The sequence below is a fragment of the Serinus canaria genome, chromosome 1 (genome assembly GCF_022539315.1).
Source record: "Serinus canaria isolate serCan28SL12 chromosome 1, serCan2020, whole genome shotgun sequence".
Classification (NCBI taxonomy): domain Eukaryota; kingdom Metazoa; phylum Chordata; class Aves; order Passeriformes; family Fringillidae; genus Serinus; species Serinus canaria.
Genome location: NC_066313.1, coordinates 11173403 through 11200524, shown reverse-complemented (window position 1 = coordinate 11200524; position 27122 = coordinate 11173403). Strand labels below are relative to the sequence as shown.

General features: G+C 38.9%; 1 long non-coding RNA gene across 3 annotated transcripts in view; it reads right to left on the bottom strand.

The window, feature by feature from the left end:
• Positions 1–6709: 6709 nt before the first annotated feature.
• Positions 6710–27122, bottom strand: part of LOC108962419 (uncharacterized) — a 228388-nt gene continuing 207975 nt past the window's right edge. For all 3 annotated transcript variants that reach the window (XR_007778231.1, XR_001991040.3, XR_001991041.3), the window contains one exon: positions 6710–11371. This is a non-coding gene — a long non-coding RNA (uncharacterized LOC108962419). The remainder of the gene's footprint in view (positions 11372–27122) is intronic.

Sequence of the window (27122 nt, the reverse complement as noted above, 5' to 3'; positions counted from 1 at the left end):
GGACCTTCAGTCTGATGCCACCTCAAAGTCTTCACCTTGGGCAGTGGCCTTGCTCCAAAAGGGGTGTTGTGGTGTGTATGAGAGCAGTCGGAGTGAAGGACCCTTGGAATCATATTTACTTACACTTGTTAGTGCAGCAGTTCCATGGGTGCTACAGTCACTAAGCTCATTCCCCTCTCTCCTTGGATGGGGAATATCTTGTCTTTACAGTGCATTCTTACCACCCATGCAAAAAGAAAAAAAAAATAAAATAAAAAAGTAGAGACAGCCACTTTAATTCCATTTGCTTGGGGTTTATTTTTGGCTCTTCAAATAATAAAAAGTGCAGCTGAAAGTTCTAGAATTTCTGGGCCATTTTTGCTACAGAAAGGTTGTTACAAGCAGGACAATTTAGTGCACAATGGGATGTCCTGGTGTGCCAACACTGCCACCACTGTGGAGCACCCCATGGGAATTCACATGCAGGAGAGCAGACCTGTGGCATCCCATGCTCTGAGTCTGCCTTTTCATCCTTCCAGTGCAGGACAGCTACTGTCTTTGGAGGTGGGAAAAAGGCAATGTAGGTTCAGGAGCTGTGCCCATCACCTTCAGCAGGCTGTCAGAAAAGGCAGTTACTCACAACAGTACCAGGTCCTGTGGTGCACTGCACACAGACATATTTCTGTTTTAAACTTTATGTGGGATATTTGTAAGAGTCGTTGCATAGAGTAACTAATCCTCCAACAAAATCATGGAAATTCTGAATAGGATGCAAAAGAAAAAAAAAAAAAGAACAAGACCATATTTGGAGTATCCCAAGATTTGTGAAATGAAATTGATTTCCATTCAAATCAGGTCTTTTACTCTTCTTGAAAATGTCAGGGTGTCAGCCTTGGCCATTACCAGACTGTGATTTATAGTTGAGGCAGAGCAATAATACTCAGGTGACTGTCTGGAACTGTACTGCTGTGTCTGGAAAGGCTACAGATGACAGTTTCCTCCTTTCTTAACTAACTTGCTTTGCTTATCTGAGATCAGTCTCCCCCCATCCCTCCTCCCCAAACACATGATAGGGAAATGATAAAATGTATGTATATAATCTGTATGGGCTTGCAGATTTACTGACATGAGCCTTGTGAAAGGACTAGGTTACAGAACTTTGGAGAAACATATTAAAAATAATCCTTTATCTAGCTATATCCTAGCTGTTTGGATGGGTACCTGTAAAATGTGAGACTGATTGCCTGGCTTCAACACATGGGTATGTTTTAATCCATCTGTAGGATCTATTTCTGTAACTCGAGTGTACAAGAAACATAGGAAATGCTGAAACAAAGCAAGCTTTCAAATAGAAGGAATAAAACAGCTGCTGTCATTTCCTTCTGAAATTAAACACAATTTATTCAATAAATAGATTAATAGAGGTCAAAAACTACCTGGCTAATAATTACTCAAACACTCATGAGCTAATTCTGTTATTTCTCCCATTGGCATAAGGTTTTGCTTAAATAAAGGCAACAGAAGTACTTAACAGTTTAGGTGATAAACTCCTACTAATTTTAACTGGAATTGGGAACTTTTAAATACCTAAAAAAAGACTTTTGCAGATAATTTTCTCTCTTTATTCGTTTAGCTATACTTGTGATCTCAGTATAGTAAAACAAAGAAGAGAATAAACAAGATAAATGAGTAAGTCAAACAAAAGAAGAATTACTAGCAAGCTAATAATACCATTCCTGACATAGCTCGCTCATTCTGCTATTAGTGTTTGCAGAAGATATTGACAAAATGGGAAAGACTCAAACAAGAACAAGCAACATGATCTGATCTTCCCAAAAACCTTAGAGTAAGACAATGAAGACAATCTCATTAGTTTTTTCACTGAAAGTCCCAAGAGGGCGAAGGAAGCAAATGACCATTTAAATTGTCAGGAAAATTAAAAAGGTAGCTGGAAACAAATGCTAAACAAATTCTAATTGGAAATAAAGCCTATGTTTTTGATATTGATGTAATAGACTACTGGGAGACTGTTCCAGGAGGTTATTATGGATTCTCTGCCATCCCAAATCCTAAATATATATGCTAACCAAACAGAAATTGTTGGTGTTGACGTGGGAGTTGCTTGGTGAATGCTTTGGCATGTTTTATGGAGGAAGTCAGACTGGATGATTGAGTTTGCCTTGGCAGCGGACAGGATATTTCTGCTGTGTGTGGGAGACACAAGGGAGGAGAGCAAGGGGGAGGGAAAAGGAGGGAAAAAAAGAAAGAAGGCGATGCCTGGCTGTATTTCTAGCCTAGCCCATCTAAGGTGCAAGTCCTGCATGGTACCAAGTTTCCCGGTCTAGTGAATGGCACACGGTACTGGAAGCAGAGAGAATATAGGAAGGCATCCATGGCATTCATCAATGGCATTTATCCACAGGTTTTACCACAAGCAAAGGAGCCTTCATGTCCTCTCAGAAGACAACTGCAGGTATTAAGTTCTGCTGTCATTTCATAATCCAAGCTGAAGGATTTTTTTCACCATGTTGAAATCACACAGAATTGAGACACACGCTTTAGACTGAGTTATACAAAAATGATGAGCCAGGGACTCTCTGTGGAGCTCCTCCTTTCTGTTGGTTTTCTTACTTACTTTTGCAGAAGATCATTGGGACCATTAAAATATGAACCTGAAAAAAGTAAATGTGCATATCAAAACTAGTCTGAAGAGTTTCAATAGAAACTAGTTGAATATTGGGATCTGAGATCCCATGTCTTGTTCAGATGCAACCCTCTCTTTCCATACACTGCACTAAGATACTCTCAATAACTGAAGGACAAACAGCAGAAACAAGATGGTAAAAGAAATGTATAAAACGTTGCCTCACACTGCCATACTAAATAATGACCTCCTGCTTTGCTAATATTTGCTTTATACTGAGGTCTCAGAGCTCTAATAAAATCCAAGGTCCCCCTGTGTCAGTCACTGTGCTCCCAATAGTGATTGGTGTTCCCCACATGAAAGAGCCCACAGTCAGCCTGGACAGCATGGGAAAATGGCAGGGAAGGAAAGTAAAGGCTCCAGGGAACTTGTCTGCATTCATGATGGGTGCCAGGAAGTGACCCTAAATCTTTAGCCATTGATGCAGCAAAAAAGAGCACGTAGGCAGCAGTTTGGAAACATTTCAAAGGGGTTTAAAAGTGTTAGTTACTGCATGTAGTAATTTTGATTTCCCACTAGCATTTAGGGAATGATTACCAAATTTCAGAAAGCCAAGCTGCAGTCCCTGGAATTTATTAACTCATAAAAGCCTACCAAACCTCAACACTTAGATACTGGCAACACCTACAAGAAATCTAACCCTCTGACTCAGCCAGGAGAGGTTTCCAATGCTGCACTGGTAACCTGCTTCACTTCTAAACATCCAGCCATTGTTTAAAAACCAGGTGCCACAATGGCTCCTAAAACATTAATATTTTGACCATACTCCTCTATTTCAGAAGGAGACATAAGATTGAGAATTAAGATCCAAAATAACATGCCAACATAATAAACAACAGAAAAGCACAGTCTACTATGTTTATTTAAAATGTCACAGTAAATCTAGTTCCCTGAATACCCCAGTGCACATATATAAATAACATCAGCAAGAGCTATGAGGACTGTGTACCCTCAGACTTGTGACAAATCTTCCCAACAGAGGGATGAACCCCGTGCTTCCAGCGGGGAGCTATAAATCCCACCACAAAATGGCTGTGCCAGCCATTTCATGTGCTGGGTTTGCTGAACACTGATTCCTGTGCTTTTGGGATCCGGTGCCATAGGGATGGAGAGGTGCTGTGTCTGGGTTAGGCTCATCCAGCTGCTGCAGAATGGCAGCAGTGTGAGAGTCTGTGGACCTGCCTCCTGTAGGCCCAAAGCAGCACCAGGCTCCCTGAGAGCAAGGGGTGACTGCCAAACCTTCTGGAAATATGAACCTGGCTAAATGCTGGTGGCAAAACTTTCCTGCACATTGCCAGCAGAAACCACCTCTGCTGAAGAGAGCCGCAGAAAATTATCCCGTAGCCTGCTCTTCCCAAATCACAGTTATTAAATCTGATGTTCCATAAATGAACCTTCTTCCTGATTGTGCAGAGATCAGGACTATCATGCCATTCTTCAAAAGAAAAAGGAGAAAGAAGATCTTTATTTTGAAAACTGCAACCCACAACACAATATCTTACGTCTGACTGCTGGTTGTTTCTGAATGGGGCCAAGGGAGGAAATGCAGAGTCTGCAAAAATGTACAAGTAGGGGCAATTTATACATCCTTCGTGTTCAGGGTGAAGAACCACTGTGGAGAGAAATGCAAACAGTGGGAGAAAGGCCGACTTAAACTCCTAGGAGAACAAAGCCAGTTTCTTGTCAGGCCTTACAGTGGGGCTGTGGAAGGGGCTGAAACAAAGAGACAAGAGAAGAAGGGGAGAGGTGATTGTTACTCACTAGTAAGATTCTATTTCACAGAATAACTTTGGCAGAAAAAAAGTAACCACCTTGTCCAATTCTCTGGCACACCCACATGGACAGAAACATTTTAGTAGTAGAGTGAGTGAGGATCCCACAATCAAAGTTTTTCTAGACACAGTTTTCCCCATGCGCTTCAAAAGCAGTTTGCAGAGGACAGAGGGAACAGAGGAACAGACAGTGAACCACAAAGACTTTTCCACTGCTAACTGTCTCACTTGTATGAAAATCAGTATATAAACTGGATAAACAGAATCTACTTCTTTATGCATTGGAGGCACTCACTTCATCTGATTTATTGCCATCCGATGGAAATGCTTTAAGCAAAGGGATGCACTATGAAGAAACGCTTTCTACTAGGAAAGGCTTGAGTTTGAAATTAAATCCTGTGCTAAACTTTTCAAGAAGTATCTACCTTCACTGAAGTCTTTTCATAGCCCTGCTTATTTCTACTTTAAACTTCTCATTTATTGTACTTTAAGCCCCATCAGTGAATGTAAATGGGGTTTCACTATACGTTTAGTGCATTCAAGCATTCTTTGTTACAGTTCCCACCCTGCCGCATTATGTGAGCTCTGCCACGGAAGTCCAGCAGTCGGTTTGTTTTCTGCTATTAATAAAAGAACCTACTTTTCCGCACTTCTTTGAAGAAGTTGAAAGGGCTACATGTTAGAGGGGGAGGTGGTGGGGAACAGACTGTGGTGTAATCCCCAAACGCAAATGCTGTCTAGATTAGAAACCTCCCTGAAGAAAATTTACAAATGCTAAGACTGTGCTTTTTGTGTGATGAACACTAGAGCAATAACTTAGCCACATACTGGGTTCTGCCTAATGCTTAGGGAGCCTACTAGGTGAAAGGAATTAAATGAAAAGTAAAATCTTCCAGTTGGCTCTGTGCCGATGCCATCCAACCCTTTTGGTATCAAGTGACTTACTAATGCAACTATTTTCATGTGTATTTCATCACTGAGGTATCTTAATATAATACTCAGGAATCTGTTAAACTAATAATAACAAAAACACAAATGGGATTTACACATTGCCAGTGTTTTTACATAGTCCAGGAAAAGCTTAATTAAAGGGGTGGGACGTGTCTCTGCTGAATAGCTGTTTTTCCTTCATACCTTCCCATGCATGACACGTACACATCCAAGAAAAGAAGTTGGGGGTGGTGGTGGTGGAAGAAAACCACCCAAAACCAAAACCAAAATTACCAGCCCTAAACTACTCAGCACAACCTTGTTGATTTGCTTGGCCATTTAAATAAATGAACATGTTTCTTGTAGAGAATCACGGCCCCAGCGCAACAGCTAACGAGTAAAAGAAAAGTACAGAATATTGTCTGTCTTGTTCCCTGTAGAATGCTCATATTGCTCAAACTATCATTACCATATCTAGTTTATCCCGCAATTACGACTAATCTTTTGCTCCTAAATAAGTAGGAACAGGTGTAAAGATTGCACTTCTGAAAGCCTACCAGATAAACTTTAGTCTGTAGTCAACTGAAAGATTCTGTGATTAATTTTAAATCCTACTTAATAGGTTAAAGATGTTTTTAAAGATGACATAATTTTATTGTGTTGATTTTATTAATCTGACTTTCAATTACTCTCTAAGACTCCCATCCACTTGTTGCTACTCAAGCAGTGCAAGTGAAGCTCATCAATCAGTTGAGCTGGATTCTGGTCAGAATAAAACTCCCCATAAGAATCACTCTAGTGTTGCCAAGGAGTGCAACAACACAGCATCCAACAAACTTGGAAGATGCCTATTGTAATCATCAAACAATGAAAAAACTTAACAGGGTGATGAATGCCTCAGATACATTGTTTTGACAAAACCACTTTAAATGAACATAATAAAATAAATCTACTTTTAATTGAGTGATACAGTTTCAGCTGGCATTTTTATAGTATTCCAGATATGTTTTTTTCTATTGTGTGACTACCTAGCTAGTTATAGACTTCAGACTCAGATGGCAGGCTGTCTTTTTTTTTTTTTTTTTAGGCTACAGTTGGTCCCTAAGAGGAGATGACTGATTTTCAGTGTGAAATTATGTACCTAGTCAGGAATTGAGCATAATCATCACACAGGCGAATCGAAATGATGGCTACATTTACTGCCTACAGAAATTTCTGCTGCACTGCATATTAACACACTGAAAATGTTGTGTTAGCTTATCGTGGCTGTGCCGATTTTCATTACCCACGGAAATGCAGAACATCTTCTGTTAAACCTCATTGACATTTTTCATCAAGTGAATAGAGCAATGCCCTGAAATGTGATAATTGTAGATTCTTGTTATACAACTTCAAGTAAAATATTCTTCCCTCTAATTCCAACAGTAATTAACTTGGATTGGAATTCCCTTGACTCGTGTAGCAGTCTTCAGCACTGTATTAATGGATCTTAGAGTTTATATGGTTGGAAAAGAAATCCTGTCCCATATATGCAATACTATACAAAGGTGCTAAAGACTTTCAGGTTAATGAAAAGAATTGATCAAATCACCCCAGCTTGAGCTATGAGCTTTTTTTCTTTTTTTTTTTTTTTTGCATTGTTTGGGTGAAATATGAAATGGTATATTGCTGAAACTTAAAATGCCTCAAAAATGAAGCTCCAGAAAATTGTTGCATCTCCCAGGAAGACTAAAAATTAAATTAGACAATTATCATAATAATAACTCAGTTGTACATGGCAGACAAAAGAGAAGCTAATACTTCCCTCTATTTTTTTGACTGATGTTTTGTTGGGCTATAGCTAAACAGCACTTTAAGTTGACAGTAAATTAGCAAACAATATGAGGGAGAAAAAAAAGAAAAAAAATCACGTGGGGGTTAAGATGTTTATGTAAAACAGTGATTTTCCTTTTTAAAATTAAAACGTACAAATAAGCTGGTGTCAGAGCCTAGGTGATCCTTCATTTCCACCGCATTGAGCAGGCTCCCATCAGCAGCAGACAGCCGCTAATATATGCGTCTGGCTCAGTCTGCTCCACCAACTAGGAACCCATCGAATTGTTAATATCAGTCCTTTTTTGTATGCAACACACATCTTTTTCACTCTCTCTCTCTTCCTCCCCCTTTGCAAGAGCTTGTGTTTTTGTTTTTTTGTTTTTGTTGTAGCACAAGCTGATTACTCTGAAATCACTTATTAAAGAGCATTTAAATGCTTTTTGCATTGAAACAACATCAAGTTGTATAGAAATATATGATTCCTATATATAGAAATGTATCAGAATCCTGCACATATATCTAAGCATAATATAGTGAAGATTATGCTTTCTATTTATTTGTGATAATAGAGACAGCTTTCATATTCTGTCACTGGGTAAATAGGACTGCTTCCTGCATGTTCTCTGTAGGCGTTGTCACGCTGCTCCAGGACACAGAAACACGTTGTTGATCTTGGTGGAAATTCTGCCTGACTGAAGACACTGCTTCTTCCTCCCCTCCATCCACCTCTGCCCTACCTGTGTACCAGAGGTTGGGCTGGCTGTGCTGAGACTGGGGAAGAAGAGGGAGCAGGCAAAGAGGCAGGCAGTGCACCAACTTTCCCATCACTATGGCAAGGGGCAGCAGTGAGTATGATGGGCAGAGCGGAGCCACTGGAGTCATCCCAGTTCAAGCAGTAATGCAGAGGCAGGACTGCGTATTCACGACTTTTGCTGGAGCACCAAATACACCAGGCAGGGGTGTAAAATGATTCATTTTCTTCTCACTCTCAATGCAGGGCAGAGCATAGTTGAAATCTTCAGACTGACAGAGACAAAATGTTTCACACCACAGTTTCACCTTCATTGTACATACAGTGTTAAATGCAAAATTAGTTCAGAGTGCTGAATGTGAACTATCTTCATTCAAGAAAATTTTGCTGATCGAAAAATAAATGCAATGACAATCTTTAAAATGCGTAGATGGGTACATCTTACAGCTGATTAAATCTATAAGGGCTTTTATTTCGATAAACACTACATGTAATTTAAATTATATATTGACACATATACAGCAACACACAGGATAGTTTTATCTATCTCATTATACAGCTCGAATGAACAGAATATGTATTCACCTGATCAGTATCTTAAATAACCCATTTTCAGTATTGAAAACTGCTACAGAATATGTGTAAATTCCTAACAAAGTGTAGCACCTACCTGAGTGCATTTGTCTTTCCTATATACATTCACATTTACTTTTCCAATATTTCCTAAACAGAGGTCAATGTTGAATATCACATATGTGTTAAATAGGCTACCTTAATATCTGAATTTTTGCAAGTAGCTCTTTTGGGTGTTCTTAGCATGTGGGATTGACAGTTTATGAAGAAAAGAATTACATATTTACAGGAACTGTATCATCACTGTAATTGCTAAGGCAATATTTTTATGACTATTTAAAGACTAATTATATCTTGAGCAACTTGAAAACTATGTACTGAGCATAGTTTCTGTCTCTTAAGAAAACAAGACAAGAAGAAAAAGTATTATACTAACAGATAAGAACAATTTATTTTAACAATAGTGTTGATGCTTACAATAAAACACATTTCCTCCCACACAAGTGGAAAAAATATACTGCAGCCAAAATACCACTTTTGAAATGAACAAATAGTTTAGATGCCTGATCTGTGTGAAGCCTTTGTTTCAGTGAAGTCTGATGAATCAACAGAGTCCTTCAGCATCTTGGTTAGACACAGGAAACAGAGAAAAATGACTCAGAACTAACTCACCTATAAAATATTAAGAAATACAAATCAGATGGTGTGTTTTAGATCAGATGTTTGAGACGAATAAGCAGTAAAGAATAACTCATGTGCTTGTGAATCTCCTTATGCAAAGTCAGAGAAGAACTTAACACATGAGGGACAAGCTACAGCTCACACTGGTTATTTTCAGAGGGATAAAAAATATAAGAAGTGATGGAGAAGTTACAAGTTGAGTCCAGTGTTTAGAGTATTGTGGGTTCACTTTAAATTGGACAGGTACAAGAAATATGTTTCTGAGTGCAAAGGGATGTTAGTGCTGTAGTATGATTTTTAAACCGTTATTCTCTTTCAGATTAAAATGTAAATTAAATGAGAGAATATCTTAAATGACATATTGTGTTCTCACTTGGACAAAGAAAAAGGATGGCAACTAAGTACAAAATACTCTTTGTTCCATGTTACAGGAAAAGCTAAGCAACAGTTTCCCTGTAGACTGAAATCATTATTCAAACAATAGAATGAATGTTTTCTAGGCCTCAAACATCAGTGTTTATGTTTTACATTTTTAAAGTCAATTAATGCTTGAACAGTAAGGATGAATATATTCTTTTTCGTAATTATTTATCAAAATTGTCCACAATCATAATGATAATAGTATTAATATTATGATTGGGAATCTTTAATATATTTTAGTATCTGTTTTGAGTGGAAGTTTTGTTGTTTTTATTGTTTGGGGAGAGTTTTTTCATGCAAACTAACATCCAGGTTAAATTATAATTCTAAATGTTACATGTCATCTAGTCCAGTTTTCTAAACACATAAAAATGTAACATCCTAATGCTGTACAATGAGTAACAGTTGTTTGGATTTTTTTCTTTTTTCTTTTTCTTCCTTTTTTTTTTTTAGGAACAGTTCTGATGCTTAACATTTAAAATAGGTATATTTTCCTTTTTACCCTTCCAGGCAAGGAAAGCTCCTTTGGTTCTCTAAATTCTGCAGAGAAACAAACACAGTCCAAAGCTGCTGGTTCCCCTCCGCCTAGGTCCCAAGAGCCTGACTTGTGATTGTTGCTAAAAAACCTCACAAGTTAGGGTCTCAGGGACTAGGAAAAGTCCGATATGATCCAGAAGAATTCGTCTTCCAATAAACTGAATTGTTTAGTAGTCATAATCGCTGTCACCAAAACTTTCACTGCTATTGTTAAATAGAAAAAAAAAAAAACCCAAACCCAAAAGAAACCCTAAAACCAATGTCCCGTCTCCCCACCAAATCAACACCACCTCCTTCCCCCCAGATAAACAAACCACAGTTTCAAGTAGGGGGCAGAAAAGATCAAATAAGAAGGCAAGACACATACATACATTCGAACAATGTATCAGCTGACCAAACAGACTTTTCTGAGAGTATGGTCCTTAACTTTTGAAAAGAAAAAAAACAAAGAACACAGGATAAAAATCTTCACTGCCTTGTCTCACAAGTAGCTATGTTACTATAATGCATCAGAGGGAAGCATCTACAAATGGGTTAAAATCTGCTTCCAGCAGATTTGTACAGTAACAATTTTATTCTATTTCCTTAATGCCTGAAAGAAGGATTAAATGCTTGTTAAGGGGGTTCTAATTGAAATATTTCTCCGGTATACTTTCAGTCCTACTGTTCAGGTGGGCCCTGGGTTACAGGGTACTTTAAACCCATTCACGATGCAAGGATAACCTTTGGGCGTGTATTCACTTTTTGCCTCTTCCCCACGTTCAAGATTTAATCCTTCTACAGACTGCTAGAAAAAGCTTCTTCCTTTCCAATGGCAAAACTAGCCTTCACTCCATAAGCTGCAGAAAACATTGACATGCAGAGATTCTTGTCACTTGAACCAGATTACTCAAAACACACATAACTTTCAAATACTGTCGATACAGTAAGAAGAATTGCTCGGATTCCCCAAATAATTTTGTTCTGAAGCCGAACACTTTTAATGGCACGACCACAATCCTGAATTACTTTTGAATTCGTTCTCCTCCGATCTTTAGCCTTGTTTGCAGAATGAAAAAGAAAATTTCTACTTTAGGGACAGGATCCATCGTGGCTTTTTTATTTTCCTCCATCAGATCCCAGAGCAAAAGAAACAGCAGCCATAAAGGTCCTAGCCACTGGAGCAGAATCTGGCATAGAAAACTCAGAGCTCTTCGGGAAGCTGTTCAGCTTTAAAAAGGAAAAAAAAGAGAAGAGGGGGGGAAGAATTAGAATCTCTGCTGGTCGAACAGGTGAACCATCCATTTACAAGAAAGCTGTACAGAGTGCTCTGCCGAAGAAAAGATTTGCCAGTGCCCCCCACCCCCACCCCTGCCCTTCACCCTCCCTTCCAGACTGATACTTCAGATTTCAGAACATTTTGGATTATTTACAATATTATTTCAGCTGATGATATAATGCAACATTATATAAGAGCTGTTCCTTTGTCACTGTGCACCATTCAATCAGTTATGCCTCAGACACAAAATAGTTAAATGAAACAAAAAAAAATATATATACATATATGAGAGAGATATATATGTATAGCAGTCCCTAGATTTCATTCAATTTCTTTTTTTAAAGCTGATCATGATTTAACAAACAATTTTGACCACAGCTTTCAAATCAATAATTAGAATGAAAAATCTCTCCCCTCTATAAATATGACATTAACATAATTATACCACCCCCATCGCATAGACCCATCCTCTTTAGGGAATACATCTGATGCTCTGAAGATGGAAATCAGTCAGATTTTAGTTGCTCTCAAACGTACCTTTGCTTCTCACTGACTGACTGGCTTTACCTTCCACGCACACACACACACACACATACACACACACACACACACACACACATATGGTCACAGCAGACAGACAGACACACACAAACACACACACACACACACACACACACACACGCACGCACACACGCGCAGAAAGGCACGGCAAAGCAGCGGATGCTGACTCAGAGCAGTTGTGTGTGGAGGGGGTGGTATCGGCTGGTATTTTCACTGCACTCATCATTAACATTAACTCACTCTCTAGCATCCACCCTCTCTCGGACCTGCTGGACTGCAGCATTTGCATGACGCTGTCACTCTAGCCCTTGTGGGTCAGATGTTAGAAGAAAAAAAAAAAAAAAACCTCAAGGCTCTCATAAGAAATGCCTTCATTTCTTCCAAAGGGTCCCTCTTCTTATTTTTCCACCTTTCTACTTCCTCTGTTGCTGTGTCTCAGTTGTTTGACATCTTTCCGGAAGAAAATGTCTTGAGCTGCAATAAGCCAGTAGTCAGTCGGTCCTCCCCTCACCTCACACTCATATTCCCACCCCCTTTTTTTCCTAATCAATAAGACAGATCTCCAAATGCAGTTGTGAAAACAGGCTCTGACACACAGACTTTCATCCTCGATCCTCTGCCTCAGGAATAGCAGGCAACCCAGGCTCACACGTGATGTAGAGAGAAATAATGCCAGTAATTCTTGAACAGTCTTAGGAGTTTATTCTACGCCTTCTTCATTTTTTCCTTTGCTCGAATAAATACCAGTGGGAAGGACACACTAGCTCTCAAAAGCTACAAGGATCCACTTTTTCAGAAAATAATGAACATTAAAGGACTAATATTAATCTTCCTCAAAATTAATGCTATCTTCCTCCCCCCTTCATTGTACTCTTTATAAGTAGGAATTGTCTCATAGCCAAAACCCTGCCAGGGTCTGAATCACCATTCACTGTGCTGAAATCGTGAGTTTCTGGGCTTCAATTGGCATTTAACTGGACTAAGCAATTTTTTTCCTCTTTTTCTTTTCTTTTATTTTAGACTTCTTAGTTAGAATAAAATAAAAAAATAGAAGCTGCTTGTATCAAAGGGAGCACTGCAAGAGAACAATGGCAATACACCCGCACCACCACGCTGAGTACTGAAAATGCATGTTTGAGCCCCACTTGTGTATTTTCCAGTACGATATTTGCTCCGTTTTGGTAGAGAAGTCTGAACATATACATACACACCGAATACACACACACCGAATACACACACACACAGAAACTGAAGACACATATGGAAAATGTACAACACAAAACAAAGCACAAAGGCTGATAACTGAAACACAGGCACAAGTTGTCTGACAGGCTATGAAAATCCACAGAGCATAACCATTGTGTGCATTTTTACCTTGTTCCTTTGTTCTTAAGGCAAGGGACTTTAATGGCTTACGGTGTTGACAGTCTTTCGGCTTTTCTCTTTTTTACGCCAACAGTATTTGGGAATTACTTTTCCAGACAATACCACATCACGGTGATTCGCGGTATAGAAATTATTTACCAGAGGGGGGGGACAGGTGATACGCAATTCACCAGTCAATTCTCTGAGCTGCCTGGTGCTGTGGGAGCCCTCGGCGTAGCCGGGCGGGCAGGTCCCAGGATGCAGCGCTGCAGTCCCAGCTCAGGTAGCCTTTTGGCAACCTTGTGGCAGCAGCAGCGAACGGGAAGGGCATCTGCTTGCAGGGAAGGTCCAAAAGAAAATACCACACAGCCCCAAAGTAAAGGAAGGAAGCCAAAACGCCAGGTACACGCCCTAAGCCCAGTTAGTGCGCGCTTGGGACCAGTCGTGGTGATGGTGATTAATTTCGTAGGAAAAGGATGGAGGAAAGTACACAATTAGGAAACAGTTAAGTTTGTAATCTCACAGAAAGGGAGAGACGGAGACAGACACACACCCACATACAGAGAGCGAGCGAAGAACGCCAAGCATGAGACAACAAAAACATGACCAAAATCAGATTTGGGAAACTGAAAAAATACAGGATTACAGCATTCAGCTTAGCAGTTACTGAGGTATATGAAAAAAAAAAAAAATTACCACATGCACAGCATGGCTTAAAATACTTATTGCCATCAACAGTCTGTGACGGATGCCGGCTTCTTACTGCTATACGTACATTAGATTGGTCATCGCCTCTTAATCTCCTTTTGCTCAGACCCATCCATTTTTTGCTGCTCCAGCATCTGTGCCCTTTATGCTTTTTTTCTGTATAGTTACCCACAATACCCTGGATAAATTAATGTCATGACCTCACTATGGCTATCAGAAAGAAAAAAAAGTCTACTATTTTAATAATTGAACGTGCACGTACAGCAAACTGCCTACTGATAGCCCAGCTTTGTGGACTGCCTCCAAAAGCAGCCTTTGCTAGCTCTGCGAATCAGAGACAACAGATGCAAATACTGGCCACAGAGCCCCGGCTCTCTGCCTTGCCTTTTTTTTAAAAAAACCCACCCTTTTCAGTCTGTGCCACTTCATTTTCCCTGTGCCTCTTCCCTCAACGGTTAAAAACATTAGCCTGATGAAATTAGAGGCTTCTGAATAAAAGGATGAAGATGAGTGAAAATTATAAATGGTTGCAGATTCTGGAAATTTATATCCAGACGGTGAGTAGGGAAGAGTACCCAGGTTCAAGTGCTGAGCCTCACTCGGGAGCACCTCTGGGGCCAATGGGACTGCAGACTAGATTAAATCAATAGTCGTCTGAAACGAGATGTCGTAATCAATCAGCTCAATTACCACTGTCATAGATCTGGGCTTAAGGTCTTTCCTGATTCCACTCTTCTAATCATTAACCCTTATACATCCTCATAATAGGAACTCTCGCTTGCTCTGCTGCCCTACCTTCCGACCAACAAAGTTTAGCTTAGCATTTTCTCCTCTTTTTTCCTTTCCCTATTTAAATAATATCAGAGTGGGTCAGCAAGAAATGTTTTAAGCGTGAATATAGTGAGATTAGATGCACTCCTTTAAGTGTACCTATTATATATGTGCTGCTGTGCACTTATATATTATTATTATGCCTCCGGGAGTGGCTGGGTGGATCAAAGACTGCTGTTTAATTAACATTCAACTCAGCTGTTTCCTGGGAGATTAAAAATAGAAGACTAGTTGAATTAAACTGAAGCTGTTCACTCTTTTCACTAATCCAATATTACAGAAACCTCCTCCCCTCAGCCTAGTTAGAAACAACTCATTTCTGGTTAATCAGCCACCAGGAAAATCCATTTTCAGTTTGAAGGTAAGTGTGAAAAAGTTGGAAAGACAGTTTTGTGTGCATGTCTGAATTTCACAGAATTGCCCATCATTTACATTTTGCATCCACAGTACAGTAAATCCTCATGCAATGCAAGGAGAAAAGAACCATCAGGCTTGACTATGAGCAGAACCACTTTAAATTCTTGCCGGTAATTATTATTTACTGTATGAAGATTAAATGTCAACCATTAAACTATTTATTTTTTCCTGTGCAGGAAAAGATCTAAGAGCTTTTCATTAAAATGCTCCAGCAATTCTCACGTATCTGTCTGTGATTTTGTTAGGAGGAAAGAAAGAATACAGGTAGCAGGTATCCAGAGTTCAGGTCTCTTAAGTCTGATTTCTTCTGTTAGACTTAAATAATAGTAATGAAAGAAAACCCTGGTACATTTACACTTACATCACTGCTTGTGCACACTGCCTCTGCTTCCAAGCAGAACCACACCTTTTTTAACCATAGATCTGCTTCTCATCTGGACAGACAGCATGCACAGCCCCACTCCAGGCAGCACTGAGAATACCAAATAGCAGAATTAGCAGTGATAATGGTATTTGGGGGGGGAATTTGTGCTCCTGGAGGTGCTAGCAGTGGGTATGGGACAGGGGCAGCAAACACAAATCTCACAGCAAAGGCAGAGGCCGAGGTTGGGGGTCTGTCTGGGCAGGGCTCCATGCTGTCCAAACCAGGTTCTAATTGGAGATCGACTGCTGGATTTAATGACCCGCTGTTTTCATTAGTAGAAATATAAAAAATTGGTCTCGAAAATGATTCAGCTGCTAGCATAGGTGCTTTTTAACAGGCTTATACTTCAGCCAGGAACAGCTTGGTTGCAGTCACTGACCCCTCACAGATGGAAAAAAAATGACCTCAGCTTTGCCTCTTTTCTGGGAAAGCTGTAGCTGGCAGGGGGATGAGAAACAAAAAGATCCTTAATTTTGTCCTTTAGTCATGCTAAATGAATGCACTGCACCAGACACCACCTTAAACTGGCTGAAGGGCACTGCTCAGTTTTGCAGGCAGCAGCTCAGACTGTAAGCATCATCCACAAGGGGACAGCATCCACATCCACACTGGAAAGATGCAGTTTGTGATGTGAGGAACAGAAAGGGGAGCAGCCATTGCTGAAAGCACCCAAAAAAAAAAAAAAATTAAAAATTTAATAAAGACAAAAGACAAAAGAGAGACAGAAGAAAAAAGAAGACGTTTCCTGGATTATTACTTCTGGACGGAGAGGGAGGAGAGGTGAGACTGGACATGCATGTCAGATATCAGAACCTGCTCAAGTACAGGATCAGCCTTTTGTTTCTTGAACAGCGAGAGTGAGGTGATTTGCAATATTAACACAAACTTTGTGTGACAGATAAAGACTCTCTGGAATAACAGATAGTAATGTTAAGAGAATGTGATGAAAATAATTAGATACCATTGGAGCAAAATCAGAACGCATCTAATGGGAAGAGAGAAATGCACTAATATCAAATGTTATTCCTGATTTTACAGTTCTCATCTTCATATCCTCAGTGTGCTTGAACTGAGACATAACACACTCATCCCTTTTCTTTTTCTAGAAGCAAAAGTTTCTTCATCGCAGTGCACATGGAAAGTATATTCATAAAAAAAGTTTCTCTTAACGTAGCATTTAAACGACTTAGAAGAGTAACACTGTTAGAATGACTTGTGCATAGCTCTGTATGATTGTCCCTAACACCTTCTCACCTCACTGATGAACAGCAAGGGGATAAAGACTTCAGAAAATTCTCACAGCTATCCAATGCCAGATTTACCATAAAAAAAAAAAAAAAAAAATCTACCCTTCTATATTCTTATCTAGAAATGCTACGTCCAGAATTCATCTTTTTATTTAGTAAGGGTGCCTTTTTAAACTTAGCTGTAATTCCCACCTGATCATAAAGTATTGAAAATATATGTAGCCTACACAATCTTTAAAGAAAGGAAATCACAGAAATAAAATGACAGAGAAACAGCAATATCCTTCTCTTCCTACGCAAGCTCCATCTTACTCAAGAAATGCTATTATACCATCTCCTTGCTGACTTGTCAATTTACCTGCCCTTTATTAAAACACAGATATGTGACAGCAGAAATTATTGCAGTTTGAATTACTTTTTGTGTGAATTCTACTCAATAGACCTTGATTTTGCCAACACTTTCAATTAAAAAAAGTAGTTAGTTCTGAAAACAAACCACTGTGATATGTATACTTTTTTGACCTATGTTTCCCTGAGCTGTGAGAGCATGAAGTAGTGAATGAATTAACTTTTCTATTTAAGAAAACTTTTTATACATACTTCACTAATTGCTTTGTGTTCCTACTTAATACAGGATCAGCACAATGTGAAGAAAGGAAGGGTCCAGTAATAAAATGAAAATCCAACTGTTTCAAACCTGTTTTTGCCTAAACTGCCAGGTCTGCATTTGTGGTCTGTTCAATAAGAAAGATGTAAAGTGCCAAGCACTATTTTAAAAATCCCGCTTTGTAAATTTTCCAGTAAGACATTTTTACTGTTCTCTGACCTGTAGGTATACCTGCACACACACACACACACACACACACACACACACACACACACATAATTGATAAAAACACAATATTACATAGAACTGGATCACCAAAATATGCTGTCTATTCCCAGAAGTCACTCCTCACACACTATTGTTGCAATCACCAGTGGGCCTGATCCTGAAATAGGGCAATACAAGTCCCTTTATTCGAGTGGATAATGTTTCTGAAATGAGTTGAACAATTTCTATGAGCACTGACTCTGAGGTGTGTATTTGCCTGATAAAAGTCCAAGTTAGTAAAAGGAAATTAAGGGTATTTGGTACACACTGCAAACACTAGGAGAATGTACAGAATTCTGCTGTAGGACAAAACACTCCTGTTTTCTTAACAATGCAATCTGAAGATAAATATTTGTGAGAAACATTCAGACACAACACTTCTACAACGTTGTTTTTAGAGGTTTCAAAAGCAGTCTGGAGAAAACAAAAGCATTCTAAGAAGAAAATACAAAACAGGTTCAATGCCTGCAAAACCAGAATATTTTAAATTTTCTAGACAGTGAAGGTTAAAGCTCTCCTGCATTCTCATAGTTCTCTCTCTCCTTTCAATCAATCTCATTGATTTTTTTTAAAGGTCAGAGGCTATACCTTCATTGATCAAAGAAACAGCCTGACACAGCGAAAGAGTCTGCCAATTCCAGACAGATCAATCACACCTTTGTCTGCTTTTGATACATTATGGTTATTTATTCTGCATCACCACGACTTTCTGTCGCATGGCTCTTAATGTAATAACGCTGCTCTGCTCGGGGACAACAATAAAAGAAAAGGGGGGAGGGGAAATATTCTATTTAAAATATTTTAAGCCTCTCTCTGGTATTTCTGAGGGTGGCTTATGATGGAACTTGGCCAACTTGTTTGATTTCATTTTTGCCTTGGAAGTCCTGTTCTGGTATTTAGCTCTTCTTGGTCAGCTCTTTGCAGGATTTTAGAAAGGCAATCTTTTGAAAACAATTCGTGAAAACAGTTTTTAAAAAAGTAATTGGATCTTGATAGAATAACAGTTATGATCTAATCACAACCATAATTTTCCACATTTATGCACCATTTTAGAAATGTTTTAATAATTAGGTTGTAACTGATACCTGGCTACGGCTACAGCTACAGCTTTATGACTGTAAAAAGAAACTAATGGTCAGCCTAAAATAATTACTAGGAAATATTGCTGAATAAACAGATATAAGTGCTGAAAAGCTCCTGGCTTTGCAAACTATTATGCTGAAAGCCAGCTAAATCTTTAAAAAATTCACGATAAGCTCACTGTCTGCCATCACTGAAAGTTCTATGCTATTATTTTGCTCTCCATAGGTCCTGCAAGAAGCCTTCAAAACTCCTGTTGGTCTAATAGCAAAACTTTTGCTCATATTTGGTAGCATATCACTTCACTAGCATTCCTAGCAACAGTTTTACTGCTTAAGACTGAGACTTGTGATATTGGTTAACAGTAAAAGCATTAAAATACACTTTTAAAAGTGAAATTGTATCTTAAGAGAAGCCAGTGGTAAAATGCCCAGTGACAGCAAAGGAGCAGGGACTTCACTGGAAGATGTTAATCTCAACTCCACCAGCCAGAGCTACCTGCAGCAGAAAAGGCAGTTTGTGAGATTTCAAAGGACCCTAATGGTAGAAAGACTTAAAAAACCAGATACATTTCTTATCAAAATTGGTAACAAAGCTGTGATGGGCTCTATGCACCACTCAGTCCTATCAAGCAAAGTGGACCTGTTCAGTAAAATTAAGCATGTAAACCTTTGCAGAATCAGGATATCAGATAATAAGACATAATCACCATAGTTAGAACATTAAAATAAGACATGCAATAATCCAAACACTTGGCATTAGTTTCTGATTTCATTGTGCCTGCTCTGTAAATTATCATGCACCCAATTTACAATTACATCAGCACTATTATGTAGAGCAAAAGGTAAGTGGTATACAAAGCTGAAATATTAAACCCATTAAAAAGTTATGAGTTTGACAGAGTCCCTACATGTATTTGTGTTCATGCCAAGAAGTGCATTTAAAAACCTTTAACGAAAGGAAACTGCCTTCCAGTGATAAACTGCAGTGCCTACAAGACATTGCTAAAATGCTACTGCCACTTTCAAAGGCCAAGAGACCTTAAGAATGGTTGCTGGCTGACAGCATTATACAAAAACATACAGTTTCTTCTGTAAAGAAATAAAGCTGAATGCACAACATTTCAGACAAGTTTTGAATAAGTCTATTTGTCCAGCTTACTTTGCAAAGGCTCTGAAGAAAACAGCACCATAAACACTTTCAGTCCCCACACAAGGGCTAAACAAAGAGTCCTCTTTCTAGCCATTTAATCCAGTAATTTATTTTTTCAACCATCACATAAATCGAAACACAGCTGTAACCAATGACTTGCAGATCCATTTCCCTGCCAGCTGGATCCTGTTCTGCTGAAGCAGCAAGATTTTTACATTGTTCACTTCTGTACATCTGGAGAAATCATTTAGGTTCAAAGGTGACTAGAAAAGCTCTTTAAATAAACTCAACCAACAGTGAAGAGAGGCCTGTGTATCTATGAAAGCTCCACAGAGTTCCATTTTAAAAGTTTATTCTTTAAATCACTGCATAGAGTAGTTTGCTTCTTTAACTATTTTTGATTATGACATTTTAATTGAATTCTAACTCAAATATGCATTGTGATAACAAAGAAATATTTAGTATTTCCCATGAATTTTCAAACAGTGTCAAAAGTGATCAGAGTCAACAGTGTGTATATTTATCACATCAAAAGAATGACCAAACAAATAGCAGTATAGTGAAAAATATATATACCTCAATTAATGCATCTTAGCTGCTGCCTGAAATGCACCTTGACTTTAAATTAAAAAGAAAACAAACAATAAGAAAGCATACACTGTACTTGGATATGCTGAACCTGAAATCTCTTAGAAGTTAGTCCTTAAAATAGCCTTACTTCAAAAAGTCCGCCTCATCCCACACTGCAGGAGTCTGCAGGTTAAATAACAGAAATGTCCCTGACATTTTAAACTGCACACAGAAATTGATTACAATGCAGCATTTCTTCCACAAAAGCAATTGCAAAGCAAACCAGCTGAATCTTTCAGAGGAAAATAACAATGAATATTAAAGGCTCTTATAATCTTTGATTTCTTTTCTGACAAAACAAGCACTCAAACACATTGACAATGGAAGGGGTTTGTGCCTAGCCCAGGCCCCACTATCTAAAACATTTATGATATTGAAAGTTCTGATGATAGGTCTTATTTACAAATTCATAGGCACATGCTCTCAATCACAAATTCAACTAAATTTTTCTCTGCATTTCTGTTGAAAGCAGGTAAGCTAGACACATCCAGAACATGCCCCAGTTGCTCAGGTAAAGATGTAGTTCCTGTCTTGCACGTTATTAAAAGGCATTTCAAAATTCAGTTACACTTCACTACTGTAATTGCTTCTTTTCCTCTTCTAGTACTTACTGTAATAGCTGCTTTGAAACAATGCTGATAAAAGTATCCTTTCTGCTTGCCTCTCTGGCCACATGTCTGCTCTTCTTCGTCTCATTGCCAGTTATCTCTCCTCACAGATTAACTGAGGAGCTACCTCACCTTCAGCTCTTGCTTCTCCTTGTCAACTCTTGCCTGCACTCATAATTATAGGAATGCTATCTGTGCTCTGTTGTGAAAATAGGAGCATTAAAAAAAAATAAAGAGGGAAAATATAATGTCTTTAAAAGCTAGATAAACCAGATAAATCATCTGCAGAAATCAACATGCACAACTCATAACCAGGTAATTACCACATCACTCCAGGGCAAACTTCAGAGTATTTAGACATGCATTTCTGTCCACTAACATGTATAGATTCACATAAACATGCTAAAATTAAAAGTATCTAGTTTTCAGGTAATTACCATGTTTCTGGAAAGCTTTCTCACTTCAGTTCCTAATGTGTATTTACCTGTAACTGTGGCTGAGTTTTTGCTTGATAACCAAGGTAAGTGTCACAAAAGGAAGTGAAATTTGTCAGAACAGAAGCCATCAGTGCCCAGTGAGTGAGGCTCTGCAGGGCTTGCCATGATCAACCTTGCCAAGTCATCAGCACAATTTAACAGCATAGACTTCACTTGCCACCCATTTCTTTTGTTTCACCAGCAGCAGCCCTCTGTAATTCAGATTCTGTCTTGCCAAAACTATTTCACTCAATAGGCAAATGAAAAAAAAAATTCTATTAGGATTTATTATTCAGTTCAGACATCATCTGTGGTCCATGATGTGACATTGCCTGTTTTCTGCCTACCTGCCTAGGGTTTCAGGTAAGTTTGGTTTGGGTAACTTTAAGTCACAATCTGAACTACACCCTTCAAAGGCCTGTGACAGACTAGGAAAAGTAAAGTAGCCTGGAGGGAGGCATTACCTATATTTGTTAGCTGCCTTTGGCTACTTAAAAGACCTCTCTTAATTCCCTCACATTATAGTTGACAGTACAGATGGTATTCTGATTTATCTAGGAATATAAGTCCCATGGCAGATCCTGAGGACGTTTCAATATATAACTAGTTTAAAACCAGATATATATTGAAACCTATATAAACTCTGCTGAAAGAGTGTCCCAAGTGGAAATCCAACTCACCAAACTAGGAAGACCAAATCAGAGATTCTGAGATCCCAAAGGCCAATTTCAGAATGTGCTCAGCCAGATATTCCAATTATTTGCATTTTTGTTATGGGTGCTTCTACCAAAGGGTTTGGATAATTATGCTTGTCTACTATAAGGCATTTACTTATGCCAATTTAAATTGTGGAGGGTACTTTATGTAACCTGTACCACTGGGTACTTGCAGCAGGGATGAACAGCTTACAAAGCCTGGAGTGCCAGACTTCACATTCATCTCCTGTCTTAAAGACAGAGCTTGTCAGCAGGAACTGAACGGGGGGACAGAACCTGATGCCATTTAAAGATGAGTGATGTTGACAATCACTTTTTTGGCAGACTCCTGCTCCCATGCAAGGTAGCAATTCCCATTTGCCAATTCCCAGTGCAGACCAAGACCTGTAGCATAAATCAGGACATCTGCCTGGTGTTCCTTTCTGCTATCCCTCCCGAGCTGGGTCATTTGTTCCTCCACCTTGTTTGTGCTGACACTTGCCTCTTGCAGCTGCATCCTAAAGCAGATTAGGGAACTGTCCCAAAAAGCAAATCAGAAGAAATACAAGATTAGTTTGCAGCAGGATCAATCCTTCATCTGGCTCATTTAACAGTCATATAAAACTAAGTGCCAGCACAAAAAGCCAAGGAGAAATTAATGCCACTAGCAATGGATGGAGTTCTTTCAGTGGCAACCTGAACTCAGGCAGAATATACGTGGCCTTGCACCTAGTTGGAACCAGGAGCTGTATGAACCTGGGCTTCTCCAAGTCAATTCCTTAGGACACTTAAGGTCCCCACATTCTGACTATAAAGTAGTGTTGCTATCCTCCCTGCCATCTGTTTTGAGCTCTGCAACTCAAAAGTAAAAATACTTTCTGATGCAAAGGTATGAGACTGTTTTTCAGCCAGAGAGAAATTAGAAGCTACAGCCAGGGGATAAAAGACTAGGCACTCCAGGAAGTATCATGTAGAAGGGCTGTTCAGGGTGGTCAGAATAGTAAATGAGATATTAGCAACAGTCAAGCAATACATCAAGGCTGTAAATAACTGTGAAATCAAGTATTAACAGTAATCATACAACACATAGAGGCGGTGCTCAGAGATTCCAGTACACTTGAAATGCAAATTACAGTAGAGCTAAGGGTAGTTGTGACAACAGACTTGAGCCAAAAAAATTAGATCTCTAATTTTCAGACACTACGAAGAAATGTATTTGAGCTTTGCCAAAACAGGCTGAAATGTACCATATACATATAATTACTTGTACAGTCTTCTTCTTGCATGTATCTCATTCTACTTACCCTATTTATAACAGTGTTCTCAGTCAATTATTTACAAAGATAAAATGGACAGGCTTAGGGTTTTCATAAAGTCCATTATAGCCATAAAGCATACAGAGAGAATCAATAAGTTGTATGTTATCTCCACATAGCATTCAGCATTTTCCTGTCTTTTATTTTAGGGGGGCTGGGGAGGGGAAGGGGTAAATAACACGCCTATTACTGATGTAGTCAGTTCACTCTTCTCTGGATTTTGATCCACACACCACAAGGCAAACATATGCCTTTTCCTTCACAAATAAAGTGCCATCAGTCACCACACCCATGTTTGTAAATCTTTTCCGAGATGCTGTGTTCTCACACGTGCAATTTGAGAGCAACAACATAAGATGAAACATATCATTGTGAAACATATCACATCCAGGACTTATGAAAAGGAGGGGGGGAGGAAAAAAAAAAGAGGTGGAATGGCACGATCCACAGCTAGGTTTACGTTGTGCCTTGAATTCCTAAGCAGAACATCTCAGCACAACACTGAGCATTTCAGCCCCCAAAGGCCCATGCCTCTCCAGGCATCAGAGCATTTGCAAGTGCATGGGGATTCCATGTGACGCAAGCATGCGACAGACTCTGCCTGGGAACCCACCAGCCGGCTGGAAGAGACCAGCAAGAGCTTAAAGAATTATAGCACAGACAGAAAATAAACTTCCCACATCCATGCTCATTTACCTTTAAAATAGCCCCCAAAACAGAGCTACTTTTGTAATAAAGTAAATTTGACCCATAATGTTGGCTCAAACCACTTCATTTGCATACCCTCAAAAGAATATGTTCTTGAGTATAACCCAAGGGAGATGTAGGCATCAGAGAATACAGGTATCTTTTCTATCTTTTCTTAATTTTTGATTATTAGGTTGCAATGGCAGCTTGAAAGGCATAATTTCCCTTGTGAAATCTATCTGTACAAAGTCTTGCCTTCCCAGGATCCAAAACTGCAGTCTGTGACAGCAACACAAAGCCATTGAGCAAATCCTTCTTAACGCACCAGTTTTCTCCACAAAAGCTGTGCTAAACCTTGAAAACACATGCTTCCATGCTAGCAGAAGATATGCCTGTAGGATAGCCAGCAATAGGAGGAATGTAGGTCTCAATCCCTTATGTAGCATAAAAATGGCCATAATGGGTTAAATCCAAGAGCCTTCTCGCTCAGCATCCTGTCTTCAACACTGCATATAAATAGATGCCAAAGGTCTTCCTTTGAATCAGACAAGCACAGATGATCCTCCTAACAAAAGACTGTGAGGTGACTACAAGGAAAAGGAACAGGTTTGTATTTTATTAAGAGAGACTCCAAGTGAGAAAAGTGAAATAACACAGAATTTTGCAGTCACGTTTATTCAGAAACTGAAGGGTGGCAGAGGACAGGGAGGCGGTTAACGTGCTGTTCTCAAAACCCACTAAAACTTCCCTGTTCCCAGCTCCTCTCTGTTTTCCGTGGATACCATTACAGGGATTTCAAAGCCTCTTTGCAATTCTTTCATAAAGGTCAAATTCCACACTCTGTTCAACATGAGCAGTGGTAACTGCTCTGCCTTTGAACATCAGCTCTCTGGTGCAAGGAATCTCTTGTTACCAAAACGGGAACTGCTTCATACAGTCTGCTGAGTGCAGCTACCCAGATGACAAAGAAGCAAATCCAACAAAACCCAACAACAGTAGCTAATCAAGAGAAATTATGTTTAATAATTTGGGGTTTTTTCTCTCTGTCCAGGGATCCCTTGGAATCTATCTTGGGAGCTTTGCAAAAAAATAAAATTTATAAAAAAGCTCCTACTGACAAGATCACATATTTCAATTACATCTGGCAAGTTCAGAAAGCCGCTTTGAAGATACTGTCTCTAGGTAAGTCTGATAAACACAGTTAAAAGCTCCTGTGCCCTACATGTCATCAAATACACGACTGACAAGTTTAAAGAGAGCTACTCCACTAATAAAATGTTCAGGATGCTAAGTAAATATATGTTATGTTTCTGAGGCATAGAAGTTCTGCATCAAGCCTTGAGCCAAGAACTAAGAGCCTTATAGTCTGAATTCTTATATATTTCTTTTATTAGACAGAAACATTACACCTCTGGACAGGGTACAGATGCCATAAGCATAGTTACTTGAAAAATTAATTACCAAAATTTTCTGTGCATTTTAGTTAGGTAACTCCAGCCTTAATGGGCTGAAAACAAAAACCTGTAATCCAGCCAAATATCTAAGTCCCCAGATTTATGAAGTGGTTCAATGCAATGCAGAAGTGGCAGGCTGCTTTCCTAAATCCACCTGCAAGTGAAGTGCCACGTGATTTTTTTTTCCACAGGAAAGTGGCCCTCTTAAGCCTTGATGATATCAGAGTTCTTCAAAAGCAAGTTGAAGCACAGTATTTTTTCAGCCTGCCTTTACACTTGATTCATTCTTAGAATTCAGCAAAAAGTCAACAGGCGTTTTCATTGTTCAGTGAGGAGCACCAGAAAGCATGAGGCAAACAATACATGAGGACAGGTTTATAACTTCTGCCTCTCCATCAATTCTTACAGATTTCAGTTGTTTAAAATTTTCTTCTTAACTCCTGTCTCTGCTTTAGCTAGTGAACTCATAGCAGCAGCTTTTAATTTTAAATACCAGGCATTCACACCTCAATAAATGTGCAGCAAATTTTACTACATCAGCACAAAGTTTCCCTTTATTCACAGGGAAAACTGCTTCTAAAACTATCTTTGGACTCATATTCTTGGATTCCCAGCTTTTTGGGTCAAGATGAACCAAAAATATTATGTTCATTATTAATCTAATTTATTAATATTTTAATATAATTTTTGGGAAAAGAAAAATAAATTATATTGTATTCCTTTGAAACCCAACATCCATTTGAAGGAAAAGAAACAACCCAAATGAAACAGTATCAAATGACACTCCCCATTCATTCATTTGGACTCTTGGTATGATTATTAGTGCTCATGATTGGGAACCCTGGACTCCTCTCACTCTTAGTTCCTCTAGATTTTATTCTGTTCTTAAGAGACAAAATTTATTTGATTCATTGTCTAATATGAGAGTAGGAATTTTCTTTTGATTTGTAAGAGTTTCATATTTGATGCTGTTAGGTGTGGGAGTGAAATCCACAGAATCAATGTAACATTTCAGCTTATAATCCAAAAGTTTAAAATAAACTTGAGGGAACAATAACATTTCTTTTACTGACCACCTTTTCACTTCAAAATAAATCCAGTAAAGGGATCTCAAGCAAAGAGATCTCAAGTCAAGGGTTTTTCCATAAAAATCCAGTCCTGTAATTCATTAAAGTCA